The following is a 13,075-nucleotide window of genomic DNA, read 5'->3' as shown; positions in this document are numbered from 1 at the left end:
CCAAACCAGGACCAATCCCAACTAAATCAACCCAGCCAGGGCTTTGTCAAGCCAGGACTTCAAAACCTCTAGGGATGGAGATTCCTCCCCCTCCCTAGGGAACCCATCCCAGCGCTTCCCCACCCGCCGAGGCTGCATGTAGACTGGCAAGTTGTCTACGCTGGCTGTTTGAATTTCCACAAGAACACTGACTTCCTACTGTCTGAAATCAGTGCTTCTTGCGGAAATGCTGTGCTGCTCCCGTTCGGGCAAAAGCCCTTTTCTGGAAATGCTTTTGCGCAAAAGGGCCAGTGTAGACAGCTGAAAACTGTTTTGCGCAAAAAAGCCCCGATGGCAAAAATGGCGATTGGGGCTTTCTTGCACAAAACCGCGTCTAGATTGGCACGGACGCTTTTCCACAAAAAGTGCTTTTGTGGAAAAGTGTCCGTGCTAATCTAGATGCTTTTTTCAGCAAATGCTTTTAACAGAAAATCATGCCAGTCTAGATGTAGCCCTAGGGAAATAGTTTTTCCTAATATCTAACCTAGACCTCCCCCACTGTAACCTGACCCCATTGCTCCTCGTTCTGTCATCTGCCACCACTGAGAACAGCCTCTCTCCATCCTCTTTGGAACCTCCCTTCAGGCAGTTGAAGGCTGCTATCACATCCCCCCTCACTCTTCTCTGCGGCAGACTAAACAAACCCAAATCCCTCAGTCTCTCCTCGTAGGTCATGTGCTCCAGCCCCCTCATCATTTTGGTCACCTTCACTGGACCCTCTCCAATGCGTCCATGTCCTTTCTGCCGGGGGGGGGGGGGAAGGGCAGAACTGGACACAATACTCCAGATGTGGCCTCACCAGAGCCGAATAAAGGGGACTAATCACTTCTCTAGATCTGCTGGCAACGCTCCTCCTAATGCACCTAATATGCCATTAGCCTTCTTGGCTACAAGGGCGCCCTGTTGACTCCTATCCAGCTTCTCATCCACTGCAATCCCCAGGGCCTTTTCTGCAGAACTGCTACTTAGCCAGTTGGTCCCCAGCCTGTGACAATGCTTGAGATTTCCTGGGTATTCTAAGTTTGTCATGAAAAGTGCCAGAGCCTCCCAGGGGAGCTAGACTTCCAAGCGAACGAGCCAAGCAGCCGTGCAATTCACAAGACGTGCTCCTAGGCTGTGCTACTCTAGGAACATGACACTCTGGGCTCCCTGGGGTTTCTCCACCACTTTCTATCACCTGGGGGTGGCTGAATGCCCAGGCTCTACCTGAGAACTAGCCGCAAGTGCCGAGGTGACGCCCGCATCTGCGGCTCCAGCAGCTAAGGCCTCGGTGCCACCTTGCCATGCCACCTCCGTGCTATCCCCCCGGCATTGGAGCAGGGCGCTGGGGAGCCAGGGCTGTGGTCAGCAGCCCACCTTGGCAACCCTTGGAGGAGTTTCTTGGGGCTGTGTTGTGACTGAGCAGAATGGGCTTGCCAGACCCCTCCCCTCCCGTCTGCCCAAACAACAGTGGGATGGGGCGGTTGGTCACTCCAGCCTGGCCTCTGCGTCCACCCCCATTCTGCACTCCCTGATGCCCCAACGTGAAACGACGTCAGGGCCTTGCCCGCACGTCCCCTCCAAATCACCTGTGCACACGTATCCGTAGCTTTTGGACCTTACGTTGGCTTTTAGTTTAAAGCCCTTTGGATTTCCTGGTTTCCAGCCCCCAGAATTCAGTGGATCTTGTTTTCTTATTTTCATATTGAAGTTGAGCTGGTCAAATGAATCATTTAGAAGTGCTGGGGGAGGGGGGCCGTTAACCCTGTTTCCGTCCATGTGCATCGTTTTGAAGCAGATTCCGATGTTTGTGAAGGGGCATGTTCTCGGTAAGAATTCCCGAATAGGGACTGGACTCCTGTTGGCTGACCGGCTGGTGACGAATTGTTCTCTTCCACCATGTGCTCTAGGTGGTACGTGTGCTTTGTCCTAATCAGAGAATGACAAGTAAAGGCAAAGCAAATAACACACCGTCTGGTACTAACTTTTGGATAAACTTTGATTTGTGAATGTTTTTTTAAAGAACATTTAGCAAAATAACCCTAGCGATTTTAGCCAGGAAAACCTTTAGAAGGTTTTGTAATGTTTACCCAGTTCTAATTAGTAACAAGAAGATGGAAATTGCATTTTAAAGTGGCCGGGCCCAGCATAAAATAAAATTAAATGGCTGCTGCACGTTGCTGGCATTTGCTATTGTGTATCTAGAGGGGTTTAAGGAACATTTGCCGCCCCTTGCGGGAGCCCCTGACGTATAGGCACGCCCCGAAGAGAGAGTAGCAAGTTCAGCCCTGCAGGAGAGGCCACCCCACTACCAGCTTCTAGCAGAACCAACAAGAATGGATCCTCCAGCAGCTAGAAGGGCTGGACAGCGCTAGAAGCCATTTCTGGGTGAGGCTCTGGTGAGGGAGGAAGGATTTTTTTTTTTTTTTTTTTTTTTTGGACAGGAAAGGCCTGGCCAGAGGCCCAACGGTGCCTGCAGCATCTCAGTCGGACCACCCAAGGCCTGTCCTGTGCTAAGGCACGGAAAGCCCAGAGGGTCTCTAGAGATGAATGCTAGTAGAAAACGAAGGCAGCTCATGCCATGCGCCACTCCCCTGTCTCAGTAACAGGCCTTGGGAGTGAGTTGTCCAAAATCCCTTCTTCAGAAAGGCTCAGATGGAAACGCGCATGATATTTCTGACACACGCGCAGGCCCTGGCCGGGCCAGGGGCTGGCCCCAGGCATTCCTGGCAGGGTGTGAGAGGGCGGCTGTTTGGCACAGAGGGCAAAGGAAACCCAGAGCGTCCAGCTTGTACCTTTCCTGTCCAAAAACATCCAGGCCACTCAGCAGGTCTCAGGCAATGAGCAGCCAAGGGCTAGGGCAGGCTAAAGAGCCGCCCTGGAGAGGCTAGAGGATGCTCAAGGGGCCCATCACCCCCACTTCTGGGTGGGGCTTGTTCCTCTCTGGTCACGGCAGGGGCTGCCGCTCAGCATCTGAGTCCCGCAACGTGGCGGAAGTCATGGGATCAGAGCAAGGGTTGGAACCCTGTAGCTGGTGTTCCGAGTGGGTTCGACGATAACCCCAGCTCCCTGGCGCCTGCCATCCAAGCAGCCAAGGACAATCTGGCAATAGGCTGGCCCAGGAAGATCTACTGACCCAGCCCAGAGAGCCCACACATCACACAAGCCACCAGGGCCAACAGTAGGAGCCACAACGCTGTCTGAGATCCCACGGGCAAGGGACAGCCGCCCCCTGGGCTCTACAAGCTGGTCTGAGAAAGAAAAACAGGAGAGAGGTTCCCAGGTCCGAAGGGAGGGCTACCCAGAGGTCTGACCAAAACCTCATTTCAGGGGAGTGACTCTAGTCTCTGCTCCAGCCGACAGTGGTTACCAGGCACACCCTGCTCAGTGAAACTCAGGGGAAATCAACGTAGGAGTTTGTGGATTCGGGTAGTTTCCACACTCGAGTCATGGAATTCCTACTGGAGCCATCATCCTCGTCAGGGCTGTTCCCCACTCCGGCACTTTGAATGCAGAAGATGGGGGCCCACAGGAGACCTTGAAATGACCTTGTCTCTCCAGGCTCTGCTGACAGAAACTCCTCTGAGTCACAGATTCCTGGCTCTGGGGAGAGGCTGTCACCAAGCAAATTAAATAAAACCCTGAAAACCAGGAAGAAACACTCGAGTGTCTTCCACTGGGTACCCCAAGCGCTTCTGCCACAAGAGAGTTTGAAAAAGAGAAACAAAAACACAAAAAAGAAAGTGTCTTTCTCATAGCTGCCCTCCCAGGCTAGGCAGGCGCCCACACAGGCCTCCTGTTGCCTTCAGGACACTAGAATCAAATCAGCACCTTACAACAGGCCATTAAAAGGTACACTGGCTAAAGCAGACTTGGTTGCCAGGTGTTACAGAGCAGCTGAGGAATGAGTAGATTAAACCAGAGAAACATTCTCTCTCTGGACACAGCCAGCTTTGTGCAAAACCCTGTAGTGTAGCTGTAGCCACAGAGAAGTTTAACCAAACAGCAAATAAAGCAAAATACCCTGATCGCGACTAAATCTACATTTCCCCTCTACTCATGATCCGGACTGATCCGTGTCTCAAGCCCCAATCCATTCCCGTGCCAGTATTTCTTGTAGGCATGGTAATTCCGGTTATTTCATCTTGTTCCTCCAGCCACTAACTTAGAACTCACACAGAGGCTCTGTCTACACTGGCGGGTTCTTGTGCCAGAAATATGCAAATGAGGCTAAGCGTGGAATAAGCCGAGCCTCATTTGCATACCTAATGAGCCGCCACTTTGCGGAAGAGGCTCTTGCGCCAGAAGGAGCTGTCTACACTGCCCCTTCTTGCACAAGAAACCCCCCCTTGCGCGATGCCGTTCTTCCTGAAAGTAATCAGCGTAGCGGCATTGCGCAAGGGGGGTTTTCTTGCGCAAGAAGGGGGCAGTGTAGACAGCTCCTTCTGGCGCAAGAGCCTCTTCCGCAAAAATGGCGGCTCATTAGGTATGCAAATGAGGCTCGGCGATATTCCACACTTAGCCTCGTTTGCATATTTCTGGCACAAGAACCTGCCAGTGTAGACATAGCCAAAGAGAGCTGGCAACGTCTATATTTGCGATTTAAATTTCAGCCCTGTATCCCATTGGTTCTTCTGGGTCCCTGCCAACGCCCTTAGCTACCTGAGTGGACCCCTTTAGTCACCGAGTGCTGGCCAGCCTCCTCCTGTGCATCACAGTCCTCCACTGTGATGACCCTGAGCGTGTTTCCTGCATCCACGGGGATGTCCAGTCCGGTCCCACAGCTCAGGTGCTGCTGAGTAGGCGAGGGCCCAGATCGGTTGTGTGAAAAAGTGCTTATTCTAGAATATAACAACTGGCAGCATTTTCCATGTCTCCTGCCTCTTGGCTCGGGCACTCTGTCTGGCCCTGAGTGCAGATCTGACCACCTGAGCGCCACCTTTCCAATTGCAAATTGTGGCCTTTTGGGTAGGGCCCTTGACCAGGAAAAGCCAGAAGAAACACCGGGAGGCCAGGAAGGTTGGTTACGTTGCAGAACACCCGCCATCCCAGTCCCCACACCCGCTGGCCTGGGAGACCCTCCACTCAGCCTGGACTGACCCTGCTGGCTGTCTCCTATGATCTGGTGCATGGGCAGAAGGGAAGGAGGCACCCCGGGAAAGCTGTATGCCCAGGCGGTGGCAATCAAAGATGCAGGCCTGGCGGACAGCGGAGGTGCTCCCCCAGCTCTCGGTCCCGGGAGGAGCGGAGAGGGAAGTCCTACGAGAGGTGGCCCACGCTGGGACACGCTCCCCACCGCCTGGGATTGCCGTGTAGCCGTCAGCCCACCCGCCCATCCTTGCTCTCTCGGAGGTCTGGGAAGGGCCAGAAGTCCTGCTCCTGCAGTGGACTGATGTGCGCCCCGCACAGACGGGAACCGGAGGGACAGGCTGGCTGAGAAAATGCTCTGTGAGCCCAGCAAAGGGGTCGGAAGAGCCCAAGCCAGCCTGGGATTGTGGGCTGCCACTGCTCCTCGGCACGCACAGCGCGCTTGGGTCAAAGGCCATGGAGTCCTCTGGGGCGTGGGGCTGGTGGATTCTGAGATTCTATCTGGGAATGAGCCCAGGGCAGGTATCGCAAGGAAATTCAGACTGGTGGCCGCACACGGTCCATGTGGCCTCCCCCTACAGTTGCTGGGGGCAGGCTGGGCTCACAGTAGCCCCCTAGAAATGTAAGCTTGGCATGCAAGAAATGAGACCTGTTGTGAGGCTTTGGGGGAACAGCTCCGGGCCAGCTAGAGGCCTTTATAAAGTCCTGATCCCCAGGCGTGGGCGTTGCTTGGGTTAGCAAATGATACTGTTGCTTCAGATCTTCCTTTGTAACCCTGAGTGCACCTTTGAAAGCCCTGGCGTCAGCCCTAGCAGAGTCCGGGAGCCAGAGAAAGCCTTTGATAAGATAAGGAACAGTTTGTGTCATTGGCCAGTGCTCTGTGGCCTGATTTTTGCTACTTTTTGTTGTGCAAATTGATGCATTAGAATTCGGCTGGAGACATTTTGTGCTTTCCCCCTTCACAGGCAAAATATTTGTGGTGATGCAATAGAAGGGTTCTTGCCAAAAATCACTAGACCTTTGGCTTTGGCTCCTGCAATCTAAACATTCAATTTCCAAGGAATATCCCTCGAATAAGAGTTATGGACTAACACTAACCTGACTGCATTCTTGTCCATGATAGCCATGTGCCGGTCCCACCCCACGCCGTGAGTCATCATCTGCTGACCAGTATTCTCACTTCCATATGATTTAGATGGAAATACAAGAGTCCTGCTGACCATGCAGGCCAGTGGTCGGTCTAACTGAGAATCGTTTTTCTTCCAGATAGCGGAGAGTGTTTGCCTGAACACCTGAGGAATGAGGGTTTATACCGTGTCTTTAAAAAATAATCTTCCTGAATGAACCATCCGTGTTGCTATTATTCATAGCAGTTTCTTTTGTTTTGTATTCGTCTAAGCTTTGGGCTCAGTCCTAGTGTGTGACGATGAGTCCGCACATTCATCAGACACTGTGCAAAATAAAAATGCAGAGATGGAACCTCTCTAGCCCGGCATCCTTGGGACCTGACCAGGGCCAGAACCAGAGAACATGCCGGCCCACGAGAGGTCAACGTTGCCTGGCAGCCTGCCCGACGTTGCCACTGCTTCCGGGGCTCAGACAAGAGGGTTAGGGGTCAATCGGAGCTAAATCACAGCACTGAGAGCCAGGACTGGGGGCTGGAAACAAACTTCATGGGACGGTGGGAAACGTGGCCACCCCCAGAGGCCATCTGGCTAATTAAAATCCTGCCAGACCACGGGCCAGAGAGGTTCAACATGTACTGCATTCGCTTTGTGTTGTGGTGTCTGCTGATCCTTGATTGCGGAATTCCAACCCCAAAGGAGGGGTGTGTCCGTTTGTAACACTGGTGCTTGTACCTCCTGTACAACACGCCCTGTGGGGCTGGCTCCGGCAAGCAGCTGCTTGTCCCTTTGGTGGCTTCCGTTTGCCCCCAGGTGCAGTGAAAGCTGTTTAAAGTTCTGGCTCATTAGATTTGTTACAGTTTGTACCGGCATTGAGGGCCACGTGGGGCCGGGGCGTGCTGGCAGAGGAGAGGTGGGATTTGCCCCACAGAGTGCGGCATCCGAAGTTCCTGGCAGAGCTGGCGGGTAGCAGTACGGGGCAGCGAGCACAGAATCGTCTCGCTTGTTCGGGGGTTGACGGACGGGCCCTGGGCCCCGTGTGCCGTTTTGGCCACCGAAGAAAAGCCGTAAAAATAAATGCCTGGAATTCAGGTGTTTGACGTCATTTGGAGCTAAAATTCTTCCATTTCAGAGTGGTGAGGGTTTGTTTTCAGCTGGGCCCATCTCCGAGCTGGCGGAGGGGGGGGGGGGGGTTGAAAAGAACTTGGGGTCGGTTGGGCACTCTGCCCTTTTTATACCCTCGAGGGGCAGGTGGAACCAGGGGAAGAGCCCATCCCAAAGAGCCCCCTTGCCAATGGGGAGAAACCTTCCTCTGCCTGTCCACAGGCTCACGCAAGTTTCCGGAACAAAAAAACAGGATTATGTAGCACTTTAAAGACTAACAAGATGGTTTATTAGATGATGAGCTTTCGTGGGCCAGACCCACTTCCTCAGATCAAATAATGGAAGAAAATAGTCACAACCATATATACCAAAGGATACAATTAAAAAAATGAACACATATGAAAAGGACAAATCAAATTTCAGAACAGAAGGGCGATGGGGGAGGGGGAGAGATAAATGTCTGTGAGCTAATGATATTAGAGGTGATAATTGGGGAAGCTATCTTTGTAATGCATAAGATAATTAATGTCTTTGTTTAAACCTAAGTGTAAAGTGTCGAATTTAAGCATGAATGACAGGTCAGAGGATTCTCTTTCAAGTCTGGTGTGAAAAGGTCTTTGAAGCAGGATGCAGGTAATCAAGTCATTGAGACAATGTCCTTTCTGGTTGAAATGGCAAGCAACTGTTTTTTCTTTGTGATCCTGTCTAACGTCTGTTTTGTGGGCATTGATCCTTTGGCGAAGTGTCTGAGACGTTTGTCCAATGTACATAGCAGACGGACACTTTCGGAACATGATAGCATAGATTATATTTCCGGAGAGTTCCTGGGCCATCCTTTGTATCACTCCGTGTCTCGGCACCACTGCTGAGGGGGAGGGGGACTTTCCACTGTAAAATACCTTGAACCCTGTGTGTGAGCTTCTGTCACGTACATCTAAGGAAAACACGTTTATCTTGATTGCTGCCTTGGCCCTAGGACTGACTTGTGTTTTCTGACAGGATTCCTGGAAGCGAGCACCGAGCAGCCAAGTTTCAGGAGCCTTGAAAAACCCTTCCCGGGGTTTACTCCTCTTCCGTTGCTTCATGTGTGAGTTGTGTGGGAGTAGAGACGGCAGCTGCTGGATAGCTGTGGCTATCTCCTCACAGCCGCATCTTAAATCCCCGGGGTCAGGCCTAGCCCAATGCGGCAGGTTGTGACACAGACACCGCCGGCGGCTGGGCATTGTAGGGTTCCATCCTGAGGAATGCCCTGGGTGTGGGTCGGTGTGTGCCCTCCACCCCCCACCCCCGCGAGCTTGGGGGGAAACCAGACAGACGGATTTTGGAAGGGAAGGCGCCGGCGTGTTATGGTTCTGTAACGACCCCTTCCCACCAGAGTATAAACAACAACCAGACACACATCCCTTGCACTCCTAGGCCACGACTGCACTGGCCCCCGTCAGCGCTGTCACTTCCAGGCTCAGGGGTGTGAAAAAACACTCCCCCGAAAGCAACACGTTCAAGTGCCAGTGGGAACCGGGCTACCATGCGAGGAGCCGCGCCCCCGCCCGGTTAGCGACTCCCCTTATTCATACTGAAATATGTTGAGGTAGGGCGCACCCCAAACCGCCTTTCCGGGACCAGAGTGGAGGAGCCAGACACACTGATGGCCCATTCAAGGGAATCCCCTCTCCCCAGGCCATCCCAAAACACTTCTCAGAGAGGGCGTCTACAGTGGAGAATGTTTGACCGCTGGGAGGCTGCTGAACTTGTGAAGAGGGGAAGTGACATCATCACTCCCCCTGTAGGGTAAACTGAGGCAGTCCATGGTATCTTGCTGAGAACTGACAACTCAAACCTGAAAGTATTAGGCCAGCTTGGGAAGTAAAACAGTTCAACAGTTACTGTGACCCTGGTTCCCCTGGCAACCACATTCAAAACTGGCCTCACTTCGATAAGGCCGGTACCAAACAACCGCGCGGGATTGTTTTTCGTTATCTGCTTTGTTCCTAGAAAATAAGCTTAGATCCCAAAGATCACGCCAAGGCAATACCACCCCCGCAGTAGACGCATTAGATTTCCAGCCAACAAAATGACCATCAACATGTCTTTGTTTATGTTGGCTTATTTAGCTTGTTAGGAATAATTATTTGTATTAGTGATAACATGTTTAATCGGCAATGGGCGGAGATGCTGTGTAACTGTTGTAGACCATTGGCTTATGTTCATATCTCACTTCCACTGCTAGACCTATCAGATTACTTCTTCTCCGTCCTTCTGCTACCTATATAATCTAATGTATGTGTTGGTTCAGTCAGTGCTCACCGGGTTAACCCCTGATGGGTACTCCACCAGCTGTGTGAACCAATAAATCCTCTGCTTGTTTTCACCTGCACCCAGTGTGTCCAAGAATTATTCCCAACACCCCCTACAGCTCAACCCCTGGAAACGAGTCAGGAGCACAACCACCTCCTCATTTCAAAGCGGGTCCCAGGCTGAAGGGTGTGCTCCCCCCTGCCTGTTGAAGATCCATGACCTGTTGCTGCCACCGACATGGGTCAGGCACATCTTGATTCCCGCCCGGCGTGGTTTGCCAATTTCCCTCTGTTTCTGAAGTCCCCAGCTTTGGTCTCTACACCTGCTACTCAGCACCCCTGAGAACCTGGCTTCCTGCTGGGAAGCAGTTTAATATTTTACCTCCAGCCGCGTGTTTTGATTGAGGTGCTTGCGAAATCTCCGCTCCGGTTACAAAGTGCAGCGTGTGGCCCCCCCCCACATTGAGGGAGGGGCAGAGTGGGCAATGAATTTACACCGGTCAGGGCTCTGACCGGCTGGGGATTAGAACATAAGATTGGGGGAGCCCCCCATCAATGGTTCATGAGTCTCTGGGAGCTATTCCGTGGCTCACGTGGGCGTGTCACCCTCCCTGTGGGTGTTTGTGTGAGTTCAGTAACTGCCAGAGGTTCGTGGCGTGACTCGATGTCAGTGAGAGGTCGCCCAGGTGGGGGCACAAGCGGGTGCCGCGGTTGCACAGACCAAATCAACCTCGCAGGACCCCATCCCAGTCACCCAAACCAGCTGGGGGCTCTAAAAATCCCGCCAGCCATGGGCAGCTCGTTACCGCGCTGGCCAATGACAAGTTGTGTGTTCTGTGGTCAGACGCCTGTGGACGGGTGTCCCCGGCGTGAGGCCCTGGCCGGGTGCTCAGAGCTGCTCAGAGCTGTCGCTGCGAGATCTCCCACCCACCACACACCAACAGTCACGCAAAGGTGCTGCTGTCCACGCCCACGGCTCCGATAGTCCCTGGGGTCACTGTTGGCCTGTCAGGGATGTCGGCAGAGAGGGCTGTGGGTGGGTACCCCCAGAGCTGGGTAATTGGGCCTGTGGCGCTCTCCGCCGGGGAGGGGGCGATGGGTTCCCTGTTCCCGCTGCCGTTCATGGGAGCGGCAGTTCAGGGAACTCGCGGGCTGAGGCCAGCGGCCTGACCCTCATCCTGAGGTAGGCACGGGAGAGGAGAGGCGCATTCGAAAGGGGGGAGGCAGAGGGCATCCGGAACGAAGCTGCCAAAGGCCTCGGCCAGCCCAGGTCTCTTTGTTTGCGAGGGGCAGAGGGCAGGTCTGCTGCCTGGCTTAGGGGCAAGGGGATCGGGGAGCAGGGTGTGGGCAAACAGCGGCCAGCGCCAGGCACGGGCTTGGCCAAGCTATCACCTTGTACTCCGGCTCCGGGGGTTTTTGTGTGTGGGGAGGGCCGGTGCGGGGAATGTTGGATTTTTATTCTGGCTTGACGTGTAAAGAAGGGCTCGAAGTGACCACGCAGAAAGTGGGAGGTGCCGGCCCCGTTGCTCAGAACGACAAGTGCTTCCTCTTCCCCGGGATCAAATTACGTACAAATAACGAATTGTCTCGGCCAATAAACCAACGCAGGAGAGCAGCCTCTCCCCCCTCCCCCCGCTGCCCTGCTGGGTCAACCTTGGGCCAGTGGCTCAGCACGTCCTGCCCCAGTGGTGCAACGCCTCGCACGGGACTGGTGCAGACTTTGTCCCCCCGGGCACGGCGGAGCCCTCCCCAAAGCAAACGAGCCGGGTTCGGAGAGCAGGGGCCCACAGCCAACACCTGGCTGCCTACCCCGCACCCGTGGGGGCTTCAGAAACGAGTCAGGCCACGTGCAGTGGCTCGTTCCGTCCGGGACACGCCCATTAGCTGGGTCGGGAGGTTTCACAAGGCCCCTTCCCCCAGCTCAGGTGCAGGAGGCCGGGGGAGAGTGAAGGCTGCTTCACTGCCCGGAGGGGGCAGCCCCCGGAGCTCAGAGAAGGCTGATCCTGCTCCCCGCTTGCTCAAGCCAAAGGAGAGAGTCTCGAGCAGGCTCAGGGCTCTTTGAGGGGGAGCAGGGTCTGTGCCTAGCAGCCCTTCCTGGCCGTGCAGCAGAAGAGGACCTGAGCGCCTGGCTCCCCGATGGAGTCAAAGCCCACCCTTCCCTTCCGCTGCTCGCTGCGCCTTCCCCCTCGCGCTCCTTCTCACGGCACCAACGGCTCCGGGCCTGCTCTAGGCCAGGGGATTGTTGCCTTGATTTTACCCTTCTGCGCCAAGGGAGGCGCCCCCAGGGGCTGGCTGCGGGACCCAGGGTTGCCGTCCTGGGGAGGGACAGTTTGTGCTGCTGTCGCGGGCGGTTTGGGAGCCTCTGTGGGAGCCGCAGGCAGCCCCAGGCCGAACGCGGTCGCAGGCCTCTCCGTCTATCACCCCACCATCCCCACTGGAACCTGCTGCTTCGCCGGCTGAACACTCCGGAGCCCTGGGGGGAGCCGGGCAGAACCCCCCTGGGCGAGGGCGGGGCAGGCACGTGGCTAGAGCGCTCAGCCCACCCGTGGCCATACGCCTGGCCCAGCTTTGTCGCCCAGCAGCCACGGCACAGCCCGAGTCGGCCATGTTCACGCTGCGTGTCGGGAGCCCCTGAGGCGGGGGGAGGGCGATTTTCTGGTGCTGTCCTGGCGAGCGAGTAGAACGGCCACTGTCCCGTGCACGAGGGCTTTGCCTAGAACAGGACAGCGGTACCAAGCCCCGGGATTTACCCACAAGCTAACTAAGCAACAGCTCAGGACTTCTCATCATGAGGGGCTTCTAAATACAACCCCTCCCCCCAATCTGTAATTGCGTCCTCGTCTAGGCACCGGTGGATGCGTCAATCTAAAACGTCTTCGTTTCTACTTGCGGTGTCCTTCCTGTTAGACTCACGCACAGCTGGGGGGACACGGTGGGGCCTCTTCACTTGACATCGCTCAGGGCCTCAGCACGTCTTACTCCAGCCCTGCTCTCCAGCTCCAGCGGCCTCCCGTTAACTCCCACAGGAAAGGCTGAATAGCCGCGGGGCGCCAGCTGGTCCTGCAGAGCGAAGGGGACCGGCCTGTTCCCCTTGTCCCTCAGAGACCGCTCTGTCCTGGCACTGACACGTGCAACAGCGTCCCCGCACCGATAGTCTGGTGGCAGAGTCACCCCCCCGCTTGGCGCAAACATTTACAAACCCTTCGTTCCTCCAGGCTGTGCCTGGCCTGCACTGAAACGCCCCAGCTGTGTCACTCAAAGGTGTGACAGCCCCACACCCGTCCGTGTGGGGTAGTTACACTGACCTCCGTCCATGGGCAGTCGGTGACGCTGGGCTCAGGGAGGCAAGCCCCTGGCCCCGCCCCCGGCCCCGCCCCTTCCGCTAACGTGCTAATTTAGGAAGGCAAAGAAGGGGCTTTTGTTACGATTCCTCCCCCTTCCCACTTC

Source organism: Pelodiscus sinensis, chromosome 13 (genome assembly GCF_052426305.1).
Source record: "Pelodiscus sinensis isolate ZL-2025 chromosome 13, ASM5242630v1, whole genome shotgun sequence".
Classification (NCBI taxonomy): domain Eukaryota; kingdom Metazoa; phylum Chordata; order Testudines; family Trionychidae; genus Pelodiscus; species Pelodiscus sinensis.
This window is presented reverse-complemented; position numbering follows the sequence as displayed.